The sequence below is a fragment of the Pteropus medius genome, unplaced genomic scaffold, assembly GCF_902729225.1.
Source record: "Pteropus medius unplaced genomic scaffold, Ma_sr-lr_union100, whole genome shotgun sequence".
In the NCBI taxonomy this organism is placed as follows: Eukaryota; Metazoa; Chordata; class Mammalia; order Chiroptera; family Pteropodidae; genus Pteropus; species Pteropus medius.
Window position 1 is genome coordinate 110,594 of NW_024341144.1, and position 9,521 is coordinate 120,114.

General features: G+C 40.2%; 1 pseudogene; it reads left to right on the plus strand.

Annotated features, from left to right (window-relative positions):
* Window positions 1-478: 478 nt before the first annotated feature.
* On the plus strand, window positions 479-1,793 carry LOC120592297 (elongation factor 1-alpha 1-like; annotated as a pseudogene).
* Window positions 1,794-9,521: the final 7,728 nt, after the last annotated feature.

Genomic DNA, 9,521 nt, shown 5'->3' on the forward strand with positions numbered 1-9,521 from the left:
GGAACAGTTTCTATTAATTTTTTTCTGTGGATGGGCCATATATTCCTGTTTCTTTGTATACCTTGTAATTTTTTTATTAAAAATTGCACATTTGAATCCTATAATATGGTAACTCTGGAAATCAGTTTCTTCCCATGCTTACAGTTTATTGTTTGTTTTTATTTTTTTATTGTTGTAGGCTGTGTTATACGAATCAGCCCAAGGTGTAACCCAGCTCTTCCCAGGTCTTTTCCAAGCCTACACCTTTCCCTAGGTTCACTCATACATGCAACTGCATTTTCATATTCTAAACATGAAGTGTCTTGCTCCCAAAGGAACAAACAGTGAAAAATGTCTTGTCCTTTTAATCCTTTGAAAGTTGCTTCAGTCAGATGGGAGAGCTTGGAACAATGGCAATGAAAATTGACATAGCTTTTCTGCAACAGGTTTGCTGCTAGAACACAGGCGCCATGAAAACCAATGCTACATCTAAGCCAAAATGGAAATGGAAAAAATTCACATCAACATCATCATCATTGGACACATAGATGTGGGCAATTTGTAGACCAGATGACCACAACTGGTCATCTGGTCTACAAATGTGGTGGGATTAACAAAAGAACCATCAAAAAAATTGAAAAGGAGGCTGCTGAGATGGAGAAGGGCTCCTTCAAGTATGCCTGGGTCTTGGATAAATTGAAAGCTAAACATGAGCATGGTATTACCATTGATATCTCCCTGTGGAAATTCGAGACCAGCAAATACTGTGTGACTGTCATTGATGCCCCAGGACAGAGACTTTTATCAAAAACATGATTATAGGCACATCACAGGATAACTGTGCTCTCCTGGTTGCTGCTGCTGGTGTTGGTGAATTTGAAGCAGGTATCTCCAAGAATAAGCAGACCCATGAGCATACTCTTCTGGCTTACACACTGGGTGCAAAACAACTAATTATCAGTGTTAATGAGATGGATTCCACTGAGCTGCCTTACAGGCAGAAGAGATGCAAGAAAATCATTAAGGAAGTCAGCACCTACATTAAGAAAATTGGCTACAATCCTGACGCAGTAGCATTTGTGCCAGTTTCTGGTTGGAATGATGACAACATGCTGGAGTCTAGTGCTAATATGCCTTGGTTCAAGGGATGGAAAGTCACCCATAAAGATGGCAGTGTAAGTGGAACCACGCTGCTTGAAGCTGTGGATTGTATCCTGCTCGTCCAACTGACAAGCCTTTGTGTCTGCCGTTCCAGGATGTCTACAAAATTGGTGGTATTGGTACTGTCCCTGTGGGATGAGTGGAAATTGGTGTTCTCAAACCCGGCATGGTGGTCACTTTGGCTCCAGTCAGTGTAACAACTGAAGTACAGTCTGTTGAAGTGCACCATGAAGCTTTGAGTGAAGTTCTTCCTGGGGATGATGTGGGCTTCAATATGTCTGTCAAAGACATTCATCATGGCAATGTGGCTGGTGACAGCAAAAATGACCCACCAATGGAAGCAGCTGGCTTCATGGCTCAGGTGATTAACCTGAACCACCCAGGCCAAATCAGTGCAGGATATGCACCTATGCTGGATTGTCACACAGCTCACATAGCTTGCAAATTTGCTGAGCTAAAGAAGATTGATCATCGTGTTGGGAAAGAACTAGAAGATGACCCAAAGTTTTTGAAATCTGGTGATGCTGCCATTGTTGATATGGTCCCTGTGAAGCCCATGTGTGTTGAGACCTTCTCTGTCTATCCTCTGGGCCGTTTTGCTGTTCATGACATGAGAGAGACAGACAATTGCTGTGGGTGTCATCAAGCAGTAGCAAGGTCATCAAGTCTGCCCAGAAAGCTTAGAAGGCTAACTGAATATTATCCTCAATACCTGCCAGTGGTGGAAGAACGGTCTCAGAACTGTTTGTCTCAAATGGCCATTTAAGTTTAATAGTAAAAGACTGGTTAATGATCACAATGCATAGTAAAACCTTCAGAAGGAGAAGGTTTTGTGGACCATTTGTGTGTGTGTGTGTGTGTGTCTGTGTGTGGCAGTTTTTAAGTTATTAGTTTTTTAAATCAGTAGTTTTTAATGGAAATAACTTGACCAAAAATATGTCACAGCATTTTGAGATCCCATTAAACAAAGTGTAATGAGAAAAAAAAGAAAAAGAAAATTTAAATAATGGCAGCCCCCCTCTCTGTCTACACCTCTGCCATCAAAAGCAATAATCATATATCAGAGCATAGATCTCTTATATTTGGTAGTAGGGTTTTTATGACCCACCGTAGCTCCTGCAAGCTGTGTGCAAGCTGCTCCGAAAACTTGAGCATGGCTGCTTCCCATGGGGCTGGAGGGTGGTAGATGCTGCCATACAAGGCACTGAAATTGCCTGTAATTAACCACGATTTTCTGTTCAACTCTTTTCATGGAAGTTAACGTGCCTTCTGATAGACTCAAGAATTTCGAAATAGTTACATCAGACAGATTTTGCCAGTATAATTGTTGTCTAGGTGGGTGTGTTGCTGCAGATTTGTGGTTCCAGGGTAAGGAATACAAGACTTGGGCAGTTGGAAGAAAACACAGGGAGCCACAGGCCACTGCAGCCTTCTTTATTCCAGCAAGGGCACAGCCATCCTCACAGGGCGGCAGGTTATCCAGCAAGGGCACAGCACCATCTTACAATGTGACAGCGCCTTTTTATACACAGGTAAAGCAATAGTGTCACACTGCTAGATAGTGGAAGCCCATGCGCACGTATCAGGCACCTGGTTACATAGGGGAGAAGTGCTGAGTTTCTTCCCCTGGGAAGTTAGCTATGGGTGAGGAGAGGGAGCCTAACTACGGTTATCTTACTTTCTCTGCACAGTGGGTAGACAGGATTCCTAGTACATTCTATTCTGCCATCTTCCAAGAATCCTTTCCTACACGCTGAATCTTCATAAGTTTTATCTCCCATATTTTTGAGTGCCTGTTTGTTTACCATGTCCTCCACCATACTTTCCACCTCTTGCCCATCCAATCCAATCAATGTGATCTCAGTGTAATGAACTAATTATACTGGAATGTAATGGGATGTTCAAGGGCTCCAGATCTCTAAGGACTATACTATAGAGGTCAGGAGAGTTAAAATGGCACTGAGGTAAACTGTAAATAAATACTATGGTTTATCCTACAAGAATATCATCCCACTTCCACTTTTCTAATTTGAATGTAAAAGAATACACTCACCAAATCAAAAGCTGCATACCATATGCCTGAGGCCTTATTATCGGCTCTAGCAGTGGTATCAAATCCAACGCAGCAGCTACAATCAGCACCTCTGCTGAGTTAAGTCTGAAGTAATCTCATTCATTATTAGAATTCGTCAGGATTCCGCAGGGACAGGATGCCATTTATTACCTGACCTCTGAAAGCCCCTATTATAATAGTGTGGACTCGATTGATACTGTGGGTACCAATATCATCTCAAACATGATGTCCAATAAACCTGGAGATTTGTAGTTATTCTCCTTTCTCCAGCATAGCCACCTGAGTAAATGGCTCTAGGTTCATTTGCATAGGACTTGCATCATGTTCCACATCCTTCCTCTTGGGGATATGGACATCTCTTCCATCAATGGGGTTTGAATCTGAAAATTGGCTCAATTCTAGCAATGGAATAATGTTTTATGGGAGCAACAAACCTCAGCCTCACTTTTCTCAATTCTTGCTTTTTAAAATTACAGATATTAAGCAACACCAATATTGACTATCCTTCAGTATCAACTATTCTAGGGTTCTGACTCTAGAGACACCGTCTCCACAGCTCCCTGAAAGTCAAGCTCTCTAGGCTACTCCTTCAAAGTCATTATAGTCATTGTGACCTCCAAGATCCAAAGAATTAAATGCCACCACTTTGCCTTTAATTCTTCGAGGTCGCACCCTCCCCACAGATATTAATGATCACCTTTCCTACCATCATCCCAGCCTATAGAGGACAATACTACCAAACTTCTTCATGATGCCAACTCATCTCACTAGCACATACACTGAGTGAGAAGGGTGTTCTCTGGACCCTCTGTGGAACATGACCCTGTGGCCTTACGTAATATCTCCATTTCACATGCCAACTTCCCTCAGCCTCTTTATCCTATTTTCTACCAGCTACCAGAGCAACTAAATCATGTCTACCTTGTTGGTGGTTGGTCATTGCTTTTTCCAGTCCATATAGAGCCACCCCAGCAGTGAGACTGCTTCACACCCTGGGGTACTTGATAAACACATGTCTTGAGAAAGTATCCCCAAACCAATCAAATTTCACTTATCTAATTTGACTTCGCAAACGAATACCCTCAAAATCCAACTCCTACATGTTGGGCTCCTACATGTACATGCTGGCTAAATTTTTGCAATTATTTGTATGTAAAGTCTCTTTTCTACCTTATTAACTCCATTGTGTCCCCAGCTGGGTGATGTTGGGATTTAGCCCTAGTTATTGGGCTAAGGAAAGAAGGTGGGGGCAGCTCCTAAGTGGAATATCCATTGTACCATAGGGGTGAGGCTTCTGCAACATCTGTGGCACAGTGGAAGAGTTAATCATCATTAGAGAAGGGTGACCACAGAGGGTCCAGAGGGCATCCATCAGGATGACTTTGTCTCAGTTTGCAGAATCTTGAGTTTTCCCCCACTAGCCCTGACTCACATCACAGGTCTGCCTTGAATGAGTGTCTAAACATCTCTAAAGAGTTCTACAGTCCTCACAACCATGTCTCTAGCTGCAATTCAACTCTATCCATCCTACTGTACATGAGATAAAGGCTTCTCTATGAGCTACTGCAGAGGCTTTCACACTAGTCAATAACAGCTTGTAATAATCTGTTACAGATTCCCATTATCTTTTTATAGGGGATCAATACAGCTTATAGTAATCAGCCAACTCCACTATCTTTGTAGAGTGTCTCCCCCCTACCTACCCTCCAGCCACCCACACATGCATAATTTTTTTAAAGGTTTCTGGAGGCTAAGGTTAATGTGGCTCCAGGGGTGAGTGGCTTGTTAGCTCTCCTTTGCTTCTGTTGTGACTGCACACCTTTGGGCACCTCGAGGCCTCCAGGTCCTGGCTTGCTACCACTTTCCAACTACAGCCACAAAGACCACAGGACCAGTTCTGCAGATACAATTGACATCTTTATGTTACTGAGTCTTCCTATTCAAGCATAAAGTATACCATTTCATTTGCTTTAATGTCTTTTTTAAATGTTTAAGGTAGACATCAGAAACATTGCAGAGTGAGAGACATCCCTGGATCTCTCCCTTTGAAACAACAATAAGCTGAACATCTAAAACTCAATAACAAAAACAAACAAACAAACAAACTGCACACCAGCACGTCTGAGCGTGAGATCTGCACATAAGAGCTACCACAGGTCAGAACCCCAGGTGTTGGGTGGTGGACTGGGAGAAAAAAAAGAAGCTGCCTCTCACAGCCACTGGAGCTCCCTGTAGGAAGATAGGAAGAGGGAGAGGGGAGAAGGTGTGGCAACTTTCCTGAACAGCCCTGCCTGGGAGAGCTCTGAGCAACATGCAGGGAATGGCAGTACCCAGTCATCAGGGCAGAATGCAGAGAAATGGGGACAGCAGAAAAGCGGGGACGGCAGAGAAACAACAGTTGATTTTTACCAGCTGAGGATGCAAAACCAAGGCTGAGCCACAGCTTCCATTCCCCAACCCAGAGGGCCCCTACCCCCATAAACTCCCAGATGGAACACTGTGGAGCCCCAGGGGAATCTGAGCAAATGCTACCAAAACAGTCACAAACACTGACAGGAACTGAGACTGAGGGTAGTGAGTGTGATTAAACATCTAGAAGAGAAAAAAAATTATTAACACTTTATACAAAGCAGAGATCCAAGAGGCTTAAACACCACCTACAGGAAACCAAAAGAAAACACCTTCTTTGCAACAGGCTAGGGACCATTATATGATAAATCTTCTTTCTCGAAAAAAAAATCAGAATACACTTCCCTTAATGCTCAGGTGGAGAAATAGTCCATTACACACCATGAACAATCAAGGTAACAAGGCATCTCAGAAAAGAAAGAGAGAGAGAGAGAGAGAGAGAGAGAGAGAAATCTCCAGAAAATAAGCTTACAAACATAGAAATATGCAACTTAAATGACAGAGAATTCAGGATGGTACTTCTGAAAAAAACTCAATGAGATCTAAAATGAATCATATCAACAATTTCAAGAATTGAAAAAACAATTAGATGAGTGGAATGAGTTCTTTAGCAAGGAGATTGAAACCCTCAAAAAGAACCAGCTGAGGAGATAAAGAACACACTGCCAGAGTTGAAAAATGAAATAACAAGCTTGGGAAATAGAGTCAACCAAATGGAAGAAAGGATCAGTGATATCAAAGACAGAAATCTAGAAATAAATCAGAAGGCAGAAGAGAGAAACCGAAGAATGAAAAATAATGAAAGAAATGAAGAATGAAAAATAATAAAAGAGAAATATAAGAACTAGCTGATACCATCAAGAGAGGAAAACATAAGAATAATGGGCATTCTTGAAGGTGAGGAGAAGAAGCAGGGATTAGAAAGCATTTTAAGACAAATACTTGATGAGAATTTCCTAAATCTAAGGAATGAGCTGGAGCTTGGAATTCATGAAGTCAACAGAACGCCAATTCTCTCAACCCAAAAAGGCCATCACCAAGACACACTGTATTAAAATTATCAAAAATCCATGACAAAGACAGAATTCTCAGGGCACCCAGGGAAAAGAAGACAGTAACTTATAAAGGAAAACCCATTCGAATATCTTGTTGGACTTCTCAGCACAAACCTTGCAAGGCAGAAATGAGTGGAATCAAATATTCAAACTAATAAATGAAAGGAACTACCAGCCAAAAATAATGTATCCAGCTAAGCTCTCCTTTAGATATGAAGGAGAAATAAAGACCTTTCTAGACATACAAAAATTCAGGGAATTCTCCACTATGAGGCCTACACTACAGGAAATACTGAAAGGGGTCAGCTCACCTAAAACAAAATGACAAAAAAAAAAATACATAATTAAAAGTAAGGCGACTAGCAGACAGATAGAAGCAGAGGAGTGCAACCCTTACAAGGAACAGGGCATTGTAAGCTTAAAAATAAGAAGAGATTTGCTATAGCAAGATAGTAATAAACATTCAGCACACATAGGGTCAAATTGAGACAACAATGACTGAAAAGGGGAGGATTCAAAGATCCAAATTTGCAAAGGGGAATAAGGCACGCACAGAAGAAAAGGGACGAATATATATACATACATACATACATACATACATACATACATACATACATATATATAACTATCCTTTACAAATTTGTAATGGCAACTGCATGCCAAAGATTCAGAACCGAAGTATATAACATAAAACAAGAAGAACCAGAGGCAAAACCCACAAAAGCCAACCAAAAAAAAAAAACAAACAAACAAAAACAGAAACACAAGAACAAGGAAGCAATGGAAATACCGAGATACCAGAAAGCAAAAGATAAAATGGCTATAAGAAGATCTCATATTTCAATAATCACCCTAAATGTAAATGGACTGAACTCACCAATGAAAAGGTGCAGAGTTGCAGAATGGATCAAAAAACAAAACCCAACCATATGCTGCCTCCAGGAGACACATCTCAGTTCCAAAGACAAAAATAGACTCAAAAAAGGGTGGAAAATAATATTTTAAGCAAATGGCATTGAGGGAAAAGTGGGAGTAATGGTACTAATATCAGATGAAATAGACTTCAAAATAAAAAAGGTAAAGAAGGATACCGAGGGACACTTCCTAATGATAAAGGGAATCATGCACCAAGAATAGAAAACTTATTAATATTTACACTCCCAATCAGGGAGCCCTGAAATATATAAAGCAATTACTAATAGAACTAAAGGGAGAAATGGACAAAAACGCTATCATAGTAGGAGACCTACATACCCCACTGTCAGATATGGACAGATCATCCAAACAGAAAATCAATAAGGAAATAACATCCTTAAATGATACATTAGACCAACTGAACATAATTTTTGTATGTCTAGAGCCTTTCATCCCAAAATAGCTGCTTATGCATTCTTCTCTAGTGTATATGGAACATTCTCAAGGACTGACCACATACTTGGACACAGAGATAGCCTCAACAAATATAAGAGGGTTGAAATCATACCAACCATATTTTCTGATCATAATGCTTTGATACTAGAGATCGCTTGTAAGAAGAAAGCGGAAAGAACCACAAATACATGGAGATTAAACAACATGCTACTGAAGAATAACTGGGTAGAGAAGAAATAAAAAGAGAGATCAATAAATACATAGAAATGAATGATAATGATAGTACAACATATCAAAACTTTTGGGACATGGAAAAAGTGGTCATAAGAGGAAAGTTCATATCATTTCAGGCCTATCTACAAAAACAAGAATGAGCCCAAATAAACAACCTAACACCTCATCTTAAAAAACTAGAAAAGGGGGGTGGCTCCATAGTGTAGTGGTTAGCGTGTCTGCTTTACACACAGAAGGTCCTGAGTTCATGCCGCAGGTGGAGCCACAGACCATACCTTGGGTGCGCCAGGCACCGGATGCACACCATGAGCATGTGGGAGGAGATGCCCCACCTACAGAGATCCAGGTCTTAAGGGAAAATGGCAACATCCATAGGTCAGTGGTAGAAATGGGAGGAGGGAATTAAAGAGGTGGGGAAAAACCCAAAAAAACTAGAAAAGGAAGAACAAATGAAGCCTAAAGTCAGCAGAAGGAAAAAAATCATCAAAATTAGAGTAAAAATAAATGAAATTAAAAACACAAAAACAATAGAAAAAATAAATACGACAAAGAGCTGGTTCTTTGAGAAGGTTAATAAAATTGACAAACTCCTGGCTAGATTCACTAAAGAAAAAAGAGAAAGGACACAAATAAACAAAACCAGGGATGAAAGAGGGGAAATTATGACAGACACTGCAGAAATACAAAGGATCATACAAGAATACTATGAAAAAATATATAACACCATATTCAATAACCTAGAAGAAATGGACCGGTACTTATAAAAATACAACCTTCCTAGACTGAATCAAGAAGAATTGGAAAATCTAAATAGACCGATCAGCAGTATGGAAATTAAAACAATCATCAAAAACCTACCAAAAAGTAAAAGTCCAGGACCAGATGGCTTCACCGAACATTCAAAGATTTAATACCTGTTCTCCTCAAATTCTTCCAAGCTCATTTTATGAGGCCAGTATCACTCTGATATCCAAACCTGGTAAAGATAACACAAAAAAAGAAAACTACAGACCAATATCTCTCATGAACACAGATGCAAAAATCCTAAATAAGATACTAGCAAAACAAATCCAGCAACATATTAAAAAGATTATACACCACGATGAAGTAGGCTTCATCCCAGGGGCACAGAGATGGCTCAACGTACGCAAATCAATTAATGTGATACACCACACAAACAAATTTAAAAATAAGAATCATATGATATATCGATAGATTCAGAAAAACCCTTCAACAAG